This window comes from Malania oleifera, chromosome 5 (genome assembly GCF_029873635.1).
Source record: "Malania oleifera isolate guangnan ecotype guangnan chromosome 5, ASM2987363v1, whole genome shotgun sequence".
NCBI lineage: Eukaryota > Viridiplantae > Streptophyta > Magnoliopsida > Santalales > Ximeniaceae > Malania > Malania oleifera.
Genome location: NC_080421.1, coordinates 33542842 through 33564351, shown reverse-complemented (window position 1 = coordinate 33564351; position 21510 = coordinate 33542842).

Genomic DNA, 21510 nt, shown 5'->3' with positions numbered 1-21510 from the left:
CAAAAATATTTTCAAGCTTCGATTATTCATTGATTTATCTCAATTTTATTTGTACTATTTTGAAGTTCAGGAAAAATATTGAAAAAATCACCAAAATCACAAAAAATGTTTTCACACTTAGAAAAAATCACAAAAATATTTTTTTAGTCCTAGAAAATCATTTCCATTCCCGAGAAAATTCCAAAAAAACTCCTAGAATATTATTTTTCCTACTTAGAAAAATCTTATGAGATTTTAAAATTTGGGAGAGTATTTTGCACCTTATTTTCTTGATTTTCCTTCTCGACGATTGCAACAAAGGGCATGGACTCTTCGAAGTATTGGATTGCCTCGATTATGAGGGAATACCTATATAGTATCTGTTTTGTGCATATTCATTGATTTTTGGAAGGGAGTAATTTTCAAAGGCTTATTAAATTTATTTTGGGTTGATTTTTGATTAATCTGATACCGTTTGTAAGAACGGGAGCGTAGAGGGTGCTAATACCTTCCCCTCACGTAACCGTATTCCCGAGCTTGACTCTGGTGACATAGACCGATTCTACCTCTAACGGGGTAGCAATCAAGTATTCTAACCGCACTTCAAAAGGTTGATGACGACTCCATCACGCATTATTTTTCCATGAAAATCACATTTTCAAAATCACACATCCATTTTTCCTAGTTCGCCGCCGCACCCATTTGACAAAGTGGTTTCTGGCAGGGTTCGGGACGTCACGACATATAAAATAGCTTTCAAAGTTTGTTTTGGGTGGGTGACTGAGGACATCTTTCGTTGAATTGAAGCACCACTAGTAACGATAAACACTAATAAAATAAGTAGGATCCCTTTCTCTCTCTATTTTTTTTTTCTGGATTTATTGAGGATTCACAAGATTCTTAATAGATCTTATATGTTTGTAGTCGTGCTATCACAATAAATTAGGATAGGTGGTATTGAATTTTTTCAAAATGAAATTTTATATAGTATATCTCTCAACCAATTTATTTTCTCACTAGTTTATGCTAAAGCAATTGGGTGAACTTCTATAGTTGAGTTAATAGTTGTTGTTTGTCTTTTAGATTTCCAACAAACAACACCACCATCTAAAGTAAAAAATATAACTAGTGGTAGAGAGGTAATCACTTGAAAAAGTATTTTAATCGACATCACAATAACGTTCAAGTATTGCAGGATACTAAATAAAAAATAAGTCTTTTGGTACCAATTAAATATTTCATTATAAGTTCAAGAGCATTCCAATGTTCTTTACTTGGATTACTAGAAAAATCTACATAGTACTTATACTGCATACGCAATGCCAAGTTTAGTTAAATCAATTGCATATCTTAGGCTACCAATAATATTACTATATTCCTTATGATTAATCACTTCATTTTCACTCTCAATTGGAAATAAGTGATTACTTGAATCAAAAGGAATAGAGACATGTTTACATTTATTGTAACCATATTTATTCAAAAGTTTCTAAATGTAATGCATCTAATCAAGAAATATACCATAACATGATCTTGTAATTTTCATATAGTCATCCCAGAGAAGGGTCCAGACTGGCAAGGAATAATAATATTGAAATTCAATGGAGTCGCTACTAACCTGTTATTTACCTAGGTGTGGTTAGTTCACCTAATTACTACTCATTGATTAATCTCTAGACTAATCTTAGGCCAAAGAACAAGCAGTCTTAGTCTGGATTTACTAGAGCTAGGATCGGGAGTTCAGTTATGCAAGAGGAAGGTACGTACTAGCACCCCCTACACACTCATTCTACGAACGATATCTAATTAATTATGAATTATCCCTAAATTATATCTAATGATCTTTAATTAACTCATTTAAAAAATGATTAAATAAATAAAAAATTGAAAGGAAAATGAAAATCACAATGCGATTTAGGAATGTCTAATATCCAAGTGAGAGGATTTTCTTAGATAAAGCCCCTCTCTGAACTAATATAGGGGAGGTATGAAATATCTAACCCTTTGTTAAATCATTGACACACACACACACAAATTAAATAAAATCAAAAAACTGTACAAAAAAAGTCTTTAAAATATTCCAACCAGCTATCTGTGATGCATGCCAACTAGAAAAACAAGCAAGAACAAACTTTAAGAGAAGTTAGAGATCTCCACTACTAGGCCACTTCAAATGCTGCACTTAGACTTATTTGGACCAAACCAAATTCAGAGTTTAGGAGGAAAATCATACGCTTTTGTCATAGTTGATGACTTCTCAAGATACACATGGGTACTATTCTTAGGTCATAAAGATGAAGCATGTGAAAATTTTATAAATCTATGCAAGAGAGTACAAAATGAAAAGGGATACACAAGTACCAAAATTCGAAGTGATAGGGGTAGAGAGTTTGAAAATCAAGGCATGGAAGACTATTGCAACTCATTAGGAATTGCCCATAATTTTTCAGCCCCTAGAACACCACAACAAAATGGTGTAGTTGAAAGAAACAATAGATCTATACAAGAAATGGCCAGAACTATGCTTAACGAACATAGATTACCCAAATGCTTCTGGGCCGAGGCAATGAATACCGCCTGCTATGTACTAAATAGAGTTCTAATTAGACCATCACTTAATAAGACTCCTTATGAGTTATGGAATGGCCATAGACCAAACATATCATATTTTCATGTTTTTGGCTATAAGTGTTTTGTGCTTAGAGACAATGAGCATTTAGGAAAATTCGATGTAAAATCTGAGGAAGGTATCTTCCTAAGGTATGCCTTAGATAGTAAAGCCTATAGAGTATATAATAAACGAACATTGACGGTTATAGAATCTATTCATGTAGTGTTCGATGACAAATCCCTTCCTCAAAAGAATTGATGAAGATGAACCTGAATTAAACAAGGAACTAAAAGAACTATCAATTGAGAATGATTCAAAAAATAAAAATAAACTTAGAGAACCATCCATTGAAATTGAAGAAACTACAACTGAGGTAAATGCACCACCTAGAGAACGGAAATACATAAAGAATCATCCCATAGATCAAATAATAAGAGAACCATTACGTGGAATAGCCACTCGCTCCTCTCTTAGGAACATGGTTAGTCATTTTACATTTTTATCACAAGAGGAACCTAGGAATGTGAGTGAAGCTATAGAGGATGAATCTTGGGTGCTATCCATGCAAGACAAATTAAATCAATTTGAAAGAAATAGAGTGTGGACTTTAGTTCCCAGACCAAAGGATAAATCAATCATAGGGACCAAATGGATATATAAGAATAAGAAAGATGAAAATGGAATAGTTGTGAGAAATAAGGCTAGATTAGTAGCTTAGGGATATAACCAAGAAGAAGGTATAGATTTTGAAGAAACATTTGCCCCAGTACCTAGGATGGAAGCCATACAAATGTTATTAGCATACGCAGCGTTTAAGGATTTCAAGCTATATCAAATGGACGTGAAAAGCGCATTTTTTAAATGGCTACATAAATGAGGAAGTGTATGTAGAACAACCCCTAGGGTTTGAAAACCATAAGAATTTAGATCATGTTTATAAACTAACAAAGGCCTTGTACGGCTTAAAGCAAGCTTCTAGAGCTTGGTATGAAAGGCTAAGCGGATTTCTTTTGGAAAATGGATTTATAAGAGGAAAGATAGATACAACCTTGTTCATAAAGGCTAAGAAAGATTATATTCTCCTAGTGCAAGTATATGTAGATGACATAATCTTTTGCACTACCGATAAAGAATTGTGTAATGAATTTGCCAATACAATGCAAAATGAATTTGAGATGAGCATGATGGGTGAACTAAATTTCTTCCTAGGACTTCAGATTAAACAAGAAAATCATGGAATATTCATAAATCAATAAAAGTATATTAGAGACCTACTCAAAAAATTTAACATGGAAGATGGAAAAATACTAGGTACACCTATGAGCACTTCATTGAAATTAGATAAAGATGAACAAGGTCTACCAGTAGATGTAAAACTATATTGTGGAATGATAGGTAGCTTGTTATACCTGACTGCTAGTAGACCAGATATAATGTTTAGCGTATGTTTGTGCCCAAGATTTCAGTCTGCTCCAAAAGAGTCTCACTTGCTAGCTGTTAAACGTATACTTAGATATTTGATACGAACCGTGGACATTGGGTTATGGTATCTTAAGCACACATCATTTGAGATTCTTAGTTATTCAGATGCTGATTATGTGGGTAGTAAAGTGGATAGGAATAGTACTAGTGCTACTTGTCACTTCTTAGGACACTCCTTGGTCTTCTTGGTTTTCCAAGAAACAAAATTCAGTCGCTCTTTCCACAGCTGAAGCTGAATACATAGTGGAAGGTAGTTGTTGTGCTCAAATGCTTTACATGAAGCAACAACTGAAGGATTTTGGATTAAGCTATGAAACAATTCCCATAAGATGCGATAATACGAGTGCAATAAATATCTCAAAGAATCCCATATTACATTCATGAACTAAGCACATAGAAATACGACATCACTTTCTTCGTGACCATGTACAAAAAGGGGATGTAAGACTTGAGTTTGTATGCACGGATGAACAACGGGCCAATATATTCACGAAATCACTTGCGGAGGATAGATTTATACAAATTAGACGGGAATTAGGTCTCATGCATAGTTGATAGGTTGCTTAGAATCATGTTAAATGATATAATTTAGGGGGAGCAATATCTCTTACAACTTAATCACTTGAAAGTGCATATTATTAATATTTGGTATCAACATTTGGATACATTCAAAACCCTAAGATCTCTAAGGGGAGAAGAACATAAGGTTGCATCTACTCATATTTTATTTGTTTACACCTTTTTGTTGATGTCAAAAGGGGGAGAAAATCTGGAAAAGCAAAAATAATAAAATCGAAGCAAAGAGTCTTGGTATTGGTAAAATTAATTTGCAAAGGGTGAGATATTCAAAGGGAGAAATCTAGCATATTACATTCATTATGAGCATATTTCATATTTCATTTGGATTCAGGCTAAACACTTTGTGTATGAACATGAGCATATTGTCATTCAATGAATATTTGATGCATTAATTGAGGGGGAGCCTTGTTAGGCATAACCCATTATATATATATATATATATATATATATATATATATATATTTGCTCGTGCATTTATTATCATCAAAAATGGGGAGATTGTTGATTCTACGATTTCAATCTTGTTTTGATAATGACAAATTACTTGATATTTGATCTGTGCATTGAGTTTGTGAACAATACTTACACTAAGCATGCACGAAAAGTTAAAAATCTTGGCAAGATCCATGGAACTCAAAGAGTACAAGAATCAAGATGCAAGCAGAAAAGTTCAAGAATATCTTGGGAAAGGGTATTTAGAACTCATGTACTTACATTTTCGTATGATTTAATTTGAGGCTCATTATAACTTAGAATGGTTTTAGGATTCATGCATTTCATGTACATCATTAGGAAACTCTCATGGACCTTGAAATGTTTTCAATATCATGAAAAATATGTTTTATGAAAGACCCAAGAAAAGGAGCCAAGAAGATTTTTAATTATAAATGAAAATTTGAGAAAATGGGGACTTCGGTCGCCTAAACTCAAACCTCAGTAGCCTGAAGAATTTCTTCGGTTGCCTGAAGATTAAGTTCAGTTGTCTGAAGAATTAAATGGGAAAGATAGAACCTAGCAGAGGTACCTCGGTCGCCTAACCTTGGAACCTTAGGCGCCTGAAGTTGACACTTCAGGAGCCTAAAGTCGAGTTCGGTTGCCTGAACTCGCGGGAAAGCCTAAAAATCAGTTCTTTATTAAAAAGACACGCGAAGTATCTTATTGATCCAATGAATGAGATTAATTTTAAGGGTAATATACTATATAGTATGAATATCTAAACCCTAGAATACAAGTTAGACACACAAGAAAGAGAAGAACACACTTTGTTGCAAGATCATTGAAAAGTGTTATACGATTGCCTATACATCAATCAAAAATCTTCAAGCTTGGGCAAATCAAGTCAGATTTTCAAAGGGAACTTGTTTACTCTACTGGACTTCAATCGTCTAGTGAGGTTTGATCTTTCAAGTTTTTATTTCTCAAGAACTTCTCATCACATCTTGTGTTTTCTTGAGTATCTTTAGAAAGAGTTTTAGATCTTGAGTGTGCATACACATATAAAAGTTGATTTTTGTAAAAATCATTTTGTGAGAAAGTCTTGTTAGTTTGGTTCATTGATTATTGGATTCAAGAGTATATAAACATATATATATATATATATATATATATATATATATATATATATTCTGTTCATAGGGCCTTTTTATTGAAAAACTTAGTTTGGTGGAAAGATTGAACTTTGAAAGAAGCTTTGTGATTTTGTTTGAGTTTGTATTCAAGACAAAGATTTTGTTAATTAGTTCACTTCAAATATACTTGTGCATTTTTACAAAGTAAACCAAGAACCCTAGTTAACTCCAAGGCGTTTCAAATATATTTTTACTTGGGAGTTTTGATTAAATACGAATTTTTGTGTTGACACATATCATACATCAAACGATTGTATCGTTTTTCATACATTCTTGAGCTTCAAGTTATATCATATGTTAATATACTAGGAAATTGAATTGTACTCACAAGATTTTGTTAGAAGCATTGTTTTGAGTTTTATTTTCAGATTTCATTGTAAACACGGTTCAGGTTGTGAACCGGGTGTGAGGAGGAAGCACCTCTTGTGAGTAGCGAATAAGGAGGGAGTTGTACCTCTTGTAAGTAGCGGTTTGTAAGGGAAGCTCTGTCCCACTTTAAGGAGCAGGTTTTTTAGTGAATCCTTGAGTGGTTGCTCAACGCGAGGATGTAGGCCAAGTCGGCTGAACCTCGTAAAATCGCATTTTCCTTCTCTCTTCCTTTTATTCTTTATTTTCTACGTTATATTTAAATTGAGTATATTGCATGCGTAGATAGGATTGCCACACTCATACATAATTGAGCAACAAGAAGTAGTTGGTAAATTGATAAGAAGTGTGTAAAAGGAAACTAAGTGGCTTAATTTTTTTTTATATCCAATTCACCCCCCTCTTGGGATTAGACCTTAATCAACATTCATCATAGCTTTCTTATAAAAAATTGCATCCCTACTAGTCACCACCTTATTTGCCATCGTATCCCACAACTTGAAACCCTTCACCCCTTTCGATACCTCAAAAAGATGCAGCACCTAGACTTTGCATAAATCTTCGATCTCTCCTTATTAGACAAGTGGACATAGGTTGGACACCCGAATACCTTCAATCTGAAATAGTCTACCGCATTTCCTGTCCATACCTCTTCCTCCACTTTCCCCTCTAGTGATGCCCTTGGCGATCGATTTACTAAGAAATAAGCAATACTAACAACCTCGGCCCAGAAGTTTTTCGCTAGCCCTTCATTTAGCCTGAGACACCAAGCTCTCTCAATTAGAGTCCGGTTTATCCTTTTAACGACACCATTTTGATGAGGTTTCCAGCGAATAATGAAATGTCTCCTAATGCCCAGCTGCGCACAAAACTCCATGAAACTAGAATTAGTGTACTCGGTCCCATTGTCTGATATGAGGTATTTAATTCTCCTTCCTGTTTGGTTTTCCACTTCAGCTTTTCAGAACTTAAACCTGACAAACGTATATGACTTGTGTCGCATGAAGTAAACTCATACTTCTCGTGAGTAATCATAAAAACAACTCACAAAATAAACATGTCCACCCATTCATGCTACTCTCACCGGCCCCCAAACTTCAGAGTGTGTGTAGTCAAGAATACCTTCCATCTTGTGATAGTTGATTTGAATTGCAACATGTTTTGCTTCTTGAGAACACAAAACTTGTAGAAGTTCAGCTTACATGTTTTCATGCCCTTCAAGAGTTTCGTCATATGAAATTATTTCATGCCATGTTCACCCTTATGCCCAAGCCTTATATTCCATAAAAAAGTTTCATCATATTTAGAATCTACGACTACAACTCCACCTACAACAGTAGTTCCCTACAGTGCATAAATGTTTCCATCTAACTTTTGCCATTTCATCACAGTTAGATTGCGTTTACACACCTTCATTATTCCACTTTCGAACTTGTAATTGAATTCATTATAATCCAAAGTGCTTAGTGAAATGAGACTCTTCCGTAGGTCTGGTATGTGTTTTACATTACTCAAGGTTCTTACAACACCATCAAACATTTTGATTCTTACATCTCCTATGCCAATGATTTTACATTATACATCATTGCCCATAAGAACTGAACCTGAATTTACCAACCTACAAGTGTTGAATCACTCTTTATTTGGACTCATATGGTATGTAAAGACTTGAAAAATAGAAATAATGAGAAAAACAATACAAATAAGGAAAACGGTTTGGTACAAACCAAACCGTCGACTGTTTCAATGGTGACTCAGAAGACCGTCGATGGTTTTGTGTAACCGCGGCCCAGTAGTGGTAAATCGGTCCCAAACCGTTGATGGTTTCGTCTGGTAGTACTTAATAAAGGAAATCCTGTAGTTTTGTTTTGGTTAAACAAAATATAAATCCATCTCTCTATCTCTCTCTCTCTAAAAACCTGCGGAAACCCTCTCCATTCTCTCTTCAATTTTTCTTTGATTTTAGATCGATTCGACGATCAGACACCACCACAGGGTTCTAGGGCCAATCCTTGTCAATTTAATCAGAACAATTTTGTGTTTTGAGGATCTTGGGTACAACTCCAAAGCTGAGGTAAGGGATTTGATTATGTTGTTGTTATAAGGTTTAATTGGTTAACAGAGTGTGTGGGCCTAGGCATGTTAGATAATTATAATTTTGGGGTTGAGCTGATTGAACTTAGGCATGTGAATACAGGGGTTTGTGTGAACGTCGTGGGAGTCGGTTTAGGATACTTGCAAGCACGTTTTGAGTAAACGGGTAAAGGGAATAAGTTATGCCAGTTATTTTTAGAAATTTTTATAGGCTAAAGTATAGTATATGATTTTTCTAGATGCTACAAGATATGAAATTATGGGTATGGAAATTAAGATTTTTAAATGTTACACATATTCAGAAAATTCAGAAATTTGGATTTCAAGAAAAACCCTATAGATGATATATTATTTTTATACAGCAGAAAATATTGTTTTCCCATATGGTAGTAAAATATAGTTTGCCCATATAGATTATAGTATTATGAGAATCACTCAAATTGTGTGGTATGAGAAATATCATTTTTAATACAGAGTTTTAATATATAATTTTATACAGTTATTATAGAATCATGATATTACAGTTATTACAAAACCATGATATTACACAGTTATTACATAACCATGATATTACAGTTATTACAGAACCATGATATTATAGTTATTACAAAATCATGGTATTTCAGTTTATACAGAATCATGGTAAAATAGTAATATACAGGAACAATGTTATATAGTATTTGTTGGAATTGGTATGATCCCAAGAAGGGGGGGGGGGTGAATTAGGTTTTAAAAATATTTCAGCTAATTTAAACATTTACACCGATTCACCACAGTTCATATCCCATTCATAATATAAACATGTATGTAAATTAATAAAGCGATAAATGTAGACATACCGGTGCATCATATCTAATTTAAATAGAAGTGTGCATACAAGTAATTATAACTTTAAATGGACAAACATACACATATGGAAATTACAGTGTGGAAAGTAAATAAGATAGGGAGAGAGGAACACACGATATTTGTTATCAAGGTTCGGCCAAAACAGCCTACATCCCCGCCTTGGGCATACCCCCCAAGGATTCCATTAACCCTGCTCACTTACTGGTTGAGCATAAATTGTTTACAATGTCCTTCTAGGGTGGACATTCCCCAACTCACTTATCGGGTGGAGCCAACACCTTGTACACTTTCCCAGGAGGGTGCATCTCCTAGTTCTCCTAACTGGGTTTAAACTAATTTGGTGCTCTCTTAATTGGGTCTGAGCAAATCCAGGACTATTCACAGGGCTAGTCTCCCTCTTCCGACCACACGTCGGGAATACAGCAAATATTCAATAAAATACGTGTAAAAAGACAATGCTTCTATACTAAGCAGATGATGTACAACAGTATAACTCAATACATGCACACTAATATGATATGAGTTATGCTCAATAGAGTAAGAGTGCTTAAATAGATTTAAACCCTAATACAAAATTTTCTCCAACAATATATTTCAATAAAAATATAGAACCTAGGGTTTTGCTCTTCAAATAATTTTTGCACAAATAAAAGATATGAATATATATATATATATATAAATGAAAAATATGTTTTCCAGCAAATATTTTTCTAATGAAAAATATTTGGAGAATCTGGAATTTTAGGCTAAAGAATATTTGTGCCATAAATACAAACAAAAACAAATGCCCAGAAAAAAAATACTCTTTTTAAAAATATTTCAAAGAATGTAACAAAGAGAGTTGGAGAGTATGAAAAATTTAACCCCAAAATGATTTTTGAAATAAAGGAGTATGTGGGGAAACTTTGATTAGGAAAAAGATTTGAGAGAAAAGTTAGGCTAATCAAAGTTGCTAATCTTGGCTTATGAAGGGGTATATATAGAGTCTGTGAATTTTTTGACCATTGGGGACACGCTGGGTATTATTAAAAAGTTTAATTAAATTTTAAACCTGTTTAAGTATTTAAAAATACCCCAACCCGAGAGTTTTGGTTAATCGAACTATAGGTTCAATCGCCCGAACACTCATAAAACAAAAAGCGCGTTTTAAGCATTCAGGTGCTTGAAAATATGTTCGGTTGGTTGAACAAGGCGATTTTCCAAAAGACTGAGGTTCAGTCGCCTGATTAGAAGTTCGGTCTACCAAACTTCATGGTTCTAGCACTCGAGCTTATTTTGAACTGAGAGTTCGGTCGCTCGTAGACAGTGGGAAAAGTTACTTTAAGCGTTCGGTCGACCGTGGACAATCAGTTCATTTTCTATTCGGTCATCCTGACCAAGTCAACATATTGACTTTCTACACATTCGGTCGCTCGAACCTATTTTGAACTTAAGAGTTTGGTCGCTCGAACCCCTTTCAAAATTAAAGTTAAGTTCAAATTGGCCTCATAATATTTGTCCCTATAATTGTAAGTGTGATGCATGGGGACCTATGGTCAGTCTACGACCAAGACTTTTCAATTAAGCCTAGTCGACCGAAGTTAGCCCTAAGGTCTGTCTATGGTTCTGTCTGAGCATTAAGACATATAATGCAGAATGTATGCATTTATTATATCCAAAAAATAAAAATTAAAATACATATACAAATAAAAACATGTCTTCTTCTTCTTCTTCTTCTTCTTCTTCTTCTTCTTCTTCTTCTTCTTCTTCTTATTTTGCTCTTCCATCTTCATAGAATATGCCAAATGATGTGTTCTTTGAGCTTCGCTTGGCTTCCATCTCAGACTTCTTATGTGAATGTAAATTATAACTTGTTTAATCACTAGACACACACATAAGTAATTTGTGGTTTGTCATTATCAAAACCAGGGATCGGACTCAAAAAGCCAATAGTATTAGAACCCTGATGGACCAGAACAAAACATAGAGCACCATACCGTAGCTAATACAAAATGGATAGTGCAACCACAAATCTCAGATAAAGTGTGGTAATGGCAGTCGATTGTGCCTCAGAGGAGAGTAGAGCAGCTCCCTGGCAGTTTGGAACAGGTTGAGTAGGCCAATCGTACTGCAGATGGATTATAGTTTGACTTAGCTTGATAGGTCAGCCATGGTTAAGTCCAGCCCACGAGCTGCACAAGCCGATCATGTGGGGTTAATTCATGATTACAGTTATCCATCCAGGGAAGTTTTCACAGTTATATATATATATATATATATATATGTATACATGTAGATTTATAGAAACAAATACTATGTATTATAGCCAAAAGTTTGATCAAATAGAAAACGTGTATTTTAAATGGCATAGGTGTGAGTTATGTTACGTATTTACATTCAATTGCTACCTCAGTTAAAGTTTAATTAATAGTTATGTTATTTCTGTAAAAGCTCACTTGCCACATACTGGTAATAACTTATCCCGTCTTACTGAGAGGCGTCTCACCCCAATAAATATCTCAACATTTTAGGACTATGAGGGGATTGAGCTTAGCACTGCAGGATAGAACTTAGATAGAGTTATTAAAAGTAAGTGATGGTGAGACCTTTTATGTATATAGTGATGTTTTTGATACATTTGAGGTTGTAATGTAAGTACGATAATTGAAGAGTAACCTATGTAATTATGATGGAATTAGTACTCTAGTATTGTATCTGGGATGTTATATGTATTTTTCTTTCGCTGCATGGTTAGATTTATGTGATGGACAGGTTAGCTCGAGTGCTATTTCGGATTCAAGAAAATATAACATTGTAGTGACCCAGAGAATTATGGTATTTAAATAATGGAAGAAGGAGGTAAACGGAATTAAAGAATGTAATTAAGCTGGGCCTCGTCGACAAAGACAGGGGATTCGTCGACGAGAGTACATGAGGGGCTCATCGATGTGGATGTGTCTCGTCGACGAAAAGATAGTAAGAGGATGTTTTTGGCAATTCTGAATTATTTCGATGAGGGGAGAGTTTGTCGACGAATTACCTTCTTGACCTAGTTGATGAAGTAACATGGCTCGTCGACAAAGGCCAGTGTATAAATAGGCCTAAATCTCATTTTTTTTCTCGAAAATTGTGCAAAAATTCTTCTCTACCCTCAATTTGTCCCTCCTTCCTTCTCTCTAAGATTTCGGGCCGAATTTACACCGGTTCAACGATCTGAAGCCACCACGACACTCTTGCGAAAGTTCTCTATAAATCTATTAGAGTGGATCGTTGGTGGGGCTACCTTGAAATTCATTCCAAATTCAAGGTAAGACTTTTTATTCGAAATTTGGCCTTTCTATAGTTATAGGAAGTGTTGTACACGAAGAAATACTGAAGTTTAGTTATAAGAGATATTGATTTCGGGTATTGAACGGGGAACCCTGTGGGTGCATAACCATATATTTTAGGGGGTTTCTTTTCAAAAAATCAACTAAGGGAATAAACTAAAGCAACCATTTTTCCATGAAAATACTATTACATTACTAGTAGATTTATGTTCAGAAAGCATGTATTACATTTGAATATCATTGAGAAAATGTTTATTTAGGAAAATACTGATGTTATATTGAAATGTATGTATTAGTATGAAATGCCAGAAAATATGATTTCAGTATAGAATATATGGTCTTATTCAGCATTATGTGGCATGAATATTATTTTATGTGTAAAGTATTATGTTAAGGTAATTTTACAGATAGAGTGTGCTTTCAGAAAATATGGAATAATGCAGTACATTACGATTTTGTAATACATGATAAATAGCATGTTTATTCAGATGATTATTTATGAAATGTTCAGTGTAAGGCCGAGATTGATAGCCGGCGCAAGGCCGTGTATTATGTATGATTTTGGCGCAATGCCGTATTTAGGAAATGTTCGGCGCAAGGCTGCAAATGTGAAAGTAATTGGCGCAAGGCCATATGTATTTATGCTATTACAGAAAATGCTATCAATTTATTTACGTTAAAATGTATATTATCATGTATTATATATTATCATAACTCAGATGATAGTTCAGTTCAGTTACGAAAGCATGGTACCGTAGCTATATAGATCAGATTATTATGTTTCAGACTTGTGCTAACTGTCCCTACAAGTAGAGGGCTTGGGAGATGGATAGTCGATGGGGCTTTAAATGTAGAGTTTTTGACGTCCACCTGGCAGTCTTGACCAGAATGTGGCGGGTCCATCATACTTATTGATATTTTTGACTCTGCAGTGGTCGGCCAGCCATTGTCGGGTCTCACCTTCAAGCTGCACAATTTGTCATGGGGGGTAATACATGACATCAACTAGCTATGCATCCTGACTCAGATTGGTGCTACTCCTACTCCTTGACCTACTCAGGGAGGCTATTAGGCGCTACGTGGAGGCTAGCAAAGGAACATGGCTCTAGCTAGGGTTTTCGCTCTGACGCCGGGTAATGCTGAGATAGCCGGCGATGTGGTGGCAGGTATGGTTAGTATGTTTTTATTTAAATTCATTGCATTATTTAATTTAGGTGCCATACACTCGTTCCTATCTTCGGGGTGTGTTAAATTATATGGGGCTGACACACAAACATTAGATGTTGAACTGTTAGTGACTACACCGACTAGGTCAGCAGCAAGGTGTAGTAGGGTACTCCGTGGCTATTCAGTTGATGTTCAAAAGAGGATTCTATCTGCTGATTTAATAGTGTTAGATATGCATGTTTTTGATGTCATATTCGGCATGGATTGGGTAGCAGCTAATTTTGCTAGTATTGATTATCGTTCGAGAAAAGTGATATTCAGACCACCAAGAAGACCAGAATTCAGATTTTTGGGGTCACGAGTACAATCTCTACTTCAAATGATTTTAGCTATTCAAGAAAGGAGATTACTTCAGAGGGTTTGTCAGGGATTTGTGGCCTTTATGAAGGAAATGTCAGGGAATGAATTGAAGCTTACTAATACGCCAGTAGCGAAAGAATTTATAGATGTGTTTCCAGATGAATTACTGGGTTTGTCACCTGATCATGAGGTAGATTTTTCCATCGATCTGCTTCTAGGTACAACGCCAATCTCTAAAGCACCGTATTGAAAGGTGCCAGCAGAGTTAGCAGAATTAAAAGATCAATTGGAAGATTTACGTGATAAGGGTTTTATATGACATAGTGTATCCCTATGGGGAGCTCCAGTATTATTTGTGAAGAAGAAGGACGGGTCTATGAGGATGTGCATAGATTATAGGGAAATTAATAAAGTGACCATCAAGAATAAATATCCTTTATCCCATATAGATGATTTGTTTGACCAGCTCCCAGATACACGGGTGTATTCCAAGATTGACCTCAGATCAGGCTATCATTAGGTAAAAGTAATGGCAAAAGATGTATCGAAGACGACCTTTAGGACCAGGTATGGACATTACGAGTTTCTTGTTATGCCATTTGGTCTGACGAATGCTCCTGCGATATTTATGGATTTTATGAATAGGATCTTCCATCCATTTTTAGACTAGTTTGTTGTTGTTTTTATTGATGATGTACTGGTCTATTCAAAGAGCTATGCGGAGCATGAAATACATTTAAGGTAAGTTTTACAGACATACAGAGAAAAGAAGTTGTACGCTAAATTCAGTAAATACGAATTTTGGCTCTAGAAGGTTATGTTTTTAGGGCATATTATTTCAAGGGATGGAATTTCTGTGGATCCCAGTAAGATTGATGCAGTAGTGAATTGGGCTAGACCGAGAAATGTCCAGGAGATTAACAGTTTCATAGGGTTAGCTAGTTATTATCGTCGTTTTGTTGAGGGATTTTCAGCGTTATTAGGGCCTCTGACACGACTAACTAGGAAAAACGTTAGGCTTGAATTGGATGACAGTTGTGAGCAGAGTTTTCAGGAATTAAAACAGAGACTTGTCACGACACCAGTGTTCATCATCCCGTCAGGGGGTGAGGGTTATACTATCTACAGTGATGCATCCTTGAAAGTATTTGGTTGTGTACTGATGCAGCATGGTAGAGTGGTAGCATATGCTTGCATGAAGTTAAAAGAATATAAAAAGAACTACCCTACCCATGATCTTGAATTAGCTGCAGTGGTACATGCTTTGAATATTTGGAGGCATTATTTGTACAGTGAGCGATGTGAAATTTTCTCCGACCATAAGAGTTTGAAGTATTTCTTCACTCAGAAGGAATTGAATATGAGGCAGAGAAGGTGGTTGGAGCTTATTAAAGATTTTGATTGCACCATTAGTTGTCACCCAAGAAAAGCAAATGTGGCAACTGATGCGTTGAGTAGGAAGTCTGCGAGACGAGTGGTAGTAGCTATGGAGATCCAGTATCTGATCATGATGGATCTAGAGAGACTCGACATAGAATTTATAGAGAGTGATCCTCTAGTGTGTATCGCCGGTTTAGTGGTACAGCCTACTCTGCAGGAAAGAATTAAAGCTGCTCAGAAGGAAGACCCAGAATTAGCAGAGGTATTCGTTAGGGTGCAGAATGGTCAAGGGAAGGAATTTTGTTTGTCAGATGACGAAACTTTGCAGTTCCGTTCCAGGTTATGTGTTCCTGGTGCTACTGACATCAGGAATACAATTTTAGATTAGGCTCACAGATCTTTGTATGCAGTTCATTCCGGCAGTACGAAGAGGTATAGGGATCTGCGAGAGTTTTACTGGTAAAGTGGTATGAAGAAGGACATCGTCGAGTATGTGGCACAGTGTCTGACGTGCCAGCAGGTAAAAGTTGAGCACCAGAGGCCAGCGAGTTAGTTGCACCCACCATTTATCCCAGAGTGGAAGTGGGATCATATATTCATGGACTTTGTTTCAGGGCTGCCATCAACATCGCAAAGCCAAAATGTGATTTGGGTGATTGTAGATCGATTAACTAAGACTACCCATTTCCTACCTATTGAGATTAACTATTCCCTTAACCGTCTTGCGGAGGTGTATGTTTAAGAGATAGTTCGTTCTCACGGAGTGCCTGTGTCTACAGTGTCAGATCGAGACCCGCGTTTCACGTCACATTTCTGGAGGAGTTTGCAGGAGGCTCTAGGGTCTCAGTTGTCTTTTAGCATGACATTCCATCCTCAGTCAGACGGACAAACTGAGAGGACGATATAGATATTAGAAGATATCCTTCGAGCGTGCGTATTGGACTTTGGGGGTAGTTGGACTCAGTTCTTGCTGCTGGCGGAGTTCGCGTGTAATAACAGTTATCAGGCTAGTATTGGCATGGCACCGTTTGAGGCACTGTATTGTAGGAAATTCCATTCTCCATTATATTGGGACGAGATGGATGAGCAGCGAGTTGTGGGACCAGAGCTTGTGCAGCAGGCATACGATAAGGTTCGGCTCATCAGAGATAGAATCAGTGCAGCTCAGAGCCGATAGAAGAGTTATGCCGATAATCGCCACAAGAAATTAGAATTTGATATTGGTGATCATGTATTTTTGAAGATAGCTCCGTTAAAAGGGGTTATGAGGTTTGGAAGGAAGGGTAAACTTAGCCCTAGGTTTATCGGTCCATTTGAGATTCTAGAGAAAGTGGGGCCGATATCCTAAAAGTTAGCTTTACCACCTACGTTATCCAAGATGCATGACGCATTACCTATTTCCATGTTGAGGAAATACGTCTCATACCCTTCTCATGTAATCAGTTATGGTGAATTAGAGCTCAGTGATTCACTAGTTTATGAGGAGGTACCAGTACAAATTCTGGATAGAAGAGAACAGAAATTACGTAATTAGAAGATTCTTCTCATAAAGGTTCTATGGAGGAATCATGCAATAGAAGAGGCTACTTTGGAACTTGAGGAATAGATCAAACAGAAATACCAACAATTGTTCCAAGAAGTTCAGATGTAACTAGGAAAATGTAGGTAAATATGTAGTATTTCTTTTGCAGGTACATGTAATAGTTTAGTTATGAATGGTCTTTTAGTTTTGAGAGAATTTTATTTTAATTTATATATGCAATCTCTCAGAACTTGAAATGTGACCATGGTATTCCTCCGCCATAAGTGAGGGTAAGTAATAAAATAAGTTGACCATTTTGCTTTTAAAGGATAATAAATTATATGGATAGTAAATTTAGAGGACGAAATTTTATAAGGAGGGGATAATATAGTGACCTATAGAATTATGGTATTTAAATAATGGAAGAATGAGGAAAAAAGAATTAAAGAAGGTAATTAAGCTAGGCCTCATCAACGAAGACAGGGGATTCGTTGACGAGAGTACATGACGTGCTCGTCAACGTGGACGTGTCCCATCCTCGAAAAGATACCGGGAGTATGTTTTTGGAAATTCTAAATTTTCTCGACGAGGGGGGGGGGGTTCGTTGACAAATTACCTTCTCGTCCTCGTCGACGAAGTGACATGGCTCATCGATGAAGTCCAGTGTAAAAATAGGCCTAACCCTCATTTTTTGGACGAAAGTCGTGTGAAAATTCTTCTCTCTCCTTACTTAATCCCTCCTTCCTTCTCTTAAAGATTTTAGGCTAGATTTATGCCAGTTCAACGATTTGAGGCCACCACGAGACTCGTGGGAAAGTTCTCTACAAATCTACTGGAGTGGATCGTCGGTGGGGCTACCTTGAAATTCATTCCAAATTCAAGGTAAGACTTTTTATTCGAAATTTGGTCTTTCCATAGTTATAGGAAGTGTTGTACATGGAGAAATACTAAAGTTTGGTTATGAGAGATATTGATTTCGGGGTATTGAATGGGGAACCCTGCGGGTGCAAGACCAATATATTTTAGGGGGTTTTATTCTGAAAAATCAGGTAAGGGAATAAACTAAAACAACCATTTTTTTTTTCATGAAAATACTATTAAATTACTAGTAGATTTATGTTCAGAAAGTATGTATTACATTTGAATATCATTGAGAAAATGTTTATTTGGGAAAATACTACTATTATATTGAAATATATGTATTAGTATGAAATGCCAGAAAATATGATTTCAGTATAGAATATATGGTCTTATTCAATATTGTGTGGCATGAATATTATTTTATGTGAAAAGTATTATGTTAAGGTAATTTTATAGATAAATTATTTTTTCTGAAAATATGGAATAATGCAATACATTACGATTTTGCAATACATGATAAATAACATGTTTATTTAGATGATTATTTGTGAAATGTTCGGCGCAAGGCCGTGTATTATGTATGATTTCAGTGCAAGGCCATATTTATGAAATGTTTGGTGCAAGGCTGCAGATGTGAAAGTAATCGGCGCAAGGCTGTATGTATTTATGCTATTACAGAAAATCCTATCAACTTATTTAAGTTAAACTGTATATTATCATGTATTATGTATTTTCAGAACCCGGATGATAGTTTAGTTCAGTTACAGGAGCACGGTACCGTAGCTATACAGATCAGATTATTATGTTTCAGATTTGTGTTAACCGCCCCTACAAGTAGAGGGAGAGGGAGATGGATGGTCGATGTGGCTTTCAGTGTAGAGTTTTAGATGTCCACCTGACAGTTCGGACCAGGGTGTTGTGGGCCCATCGTACTTACAAACATTTTTGACTTGACAGTGGTCGGCCAGCCATTATCGGGTCCCGCCTTTGGGCTGGACAACCCGTCATGGGGGGTAGATCATGACATTAGCTAGTTATGCATCCTGGGTAAATTTCAGTATTATTAATTATACGAGAAAGTTCATGAACAATACGATTTATTAGAAATATGAAAGTATATGTTTATGCAGATATTAAATGAATAATGTTTTCTAGTATGCAAAATGTATTGTTAATTTTTAATAGCATTGAATATTCATGTTGCCACACAGTTGTATTTAGTTTATTTTTCCTTACTGAGAGGTGTCTCACCCCAAGCTTAAATAATTTTCAGGAAACCCAGAAAGACCGGCGGATCGAGGCCGCCGTTGAGTTAGTTTGGTACTACCCCACTAGGAGGGTAAGTTTTGATCTAGAGATAGGAGATTTATGCAGTGGGTTCCTAGATATGTATATATTTCTAGATTTTGGAGATTGTAAATAAATACAGTATTTTGGAATGTAGTTGACTCTGGTATTATGTTCTTTATGGTTGATGGATGTAATTTATATTTACTGCTATCTAGGTTTCCGATGTATATATCAGGTGTGTGACGCCCCGACCCGCCAAGTGGGGCCCGAGTGCCACATGTTCCAATCACCTGTATCTGAAGCCATAATTAACATACACGCAGCGGCACATGAATAAATAACCTCAAATAAAATACCAGAATTCTATATAACAACTAAAAACCAACACTACAACATCCAAATATTTGTATCCACAACCAGCATTTAAAACGCAATTCCGTACAAATATATCTATACATATATCAATATCTCACAATATCCCAAAAAGAAACTACCACAAACAATCCCAGCCTAAGCCTTCAAACCCGGTCTCCAGAAGAACCTGAAAAATTGTTAATCCACTAGGGTGAGACACTTCTCAGTAAGGGTGGAATAAATTATAATAGTGTGTGACAATTGAGTTTTAATATTTACATATCAAAATAAACTGCTTATCATATAATATCAATAACAACTGAGAAAATGTACCATTAATAACATTCCCGACATCCAATATCACACACACATTCAATATGCACAAGTACATAATTTTTATGCAGGCAAAAGTCCCCAAGGATAGGGAAGATTACCTGCCCATACAAGTAGCTTTCCTCTGCTCTGGTACTAAAAACTACCTACTAGAGCACTCACCTTACTCAGTAAGCCCTTAGGTGAAGTATTACCTCGGGATGTCTACCCGCCCATACAAGTAGCATCCCTTTGCACTGATACCAAGAAACTACCTAGCAGAGCACTTGCCTTTCTCAGCAAGCCCCCAGTGGTATGTTTACCTCGCCGCATGCACACACATGCATTCACAATATGCTATGCCATTATTTTTATGCTATAATTAAATTCACATGCGCACAACACATCCACACAGGAATCATGCATCTCATACTTCATCTTCCAATGTCGTCAGTACGTGGCCCACACAGGGCAACTGCGTACATGTCAGTACGTGGCCCACACAGACACCTATGTACTTCTTATCTACACGTGGCCCACACAAGTACCACTAACCACACAGGGTACATAACATGACCCACACAGGCTCCATTATCCACACAGGATATAACGTGGCCTACACAGGCACCACTACCCACACATGGTATATAACATGGCTCACACATACGCCATTATCCACATAGGATATAACGTGGCCCACACAGGCACCACTACCCACACAGGGTATATAACATGGACCACACAGGCGCCATTATTCACCAGTATCCAATCCCTATGACCTACCCGTCATACATCAGTAGAACAAGCTCCTCGACCTGCCAATGTCCTACCCCATATAAATAATAATACGACGAGCTCCTCGACCTGCCAACGTCACATCATCATTTATATATAGGCAATATAACAACCTCCTCATGCCAACGTTATATTGAGATGCATACGAATAACCACACAATTAGTTCATACAAACGCATTAAATCATTTCCACACAGGAATCCAACAGATTAATACATTCTCACACAGTAGTCCAAAAGATCAATTTCCACACAGTATCCCCACAGATCAATACATTTCCACACAAGAGTCAAACATAACAACTCATTCATTATGTCATAATCATTTCAAACACCCCCACATGCAAACCCAAATACCACAGTAATTCATATTCAATTTATTAGGAAAATTACTCCCATGTCACACGAATTTAATATCATAAACAATTATCCCAAATATAATCTTAAGCCAAATCATCATTTTTCCAATAATCAGGCTATTCTGAAAATAATATAGATAAATAATAAATTTCATATGCTCGTAAATAATCGATTCACCTTAATAAAATACTGATATAATTTTATTCCCCCTTAC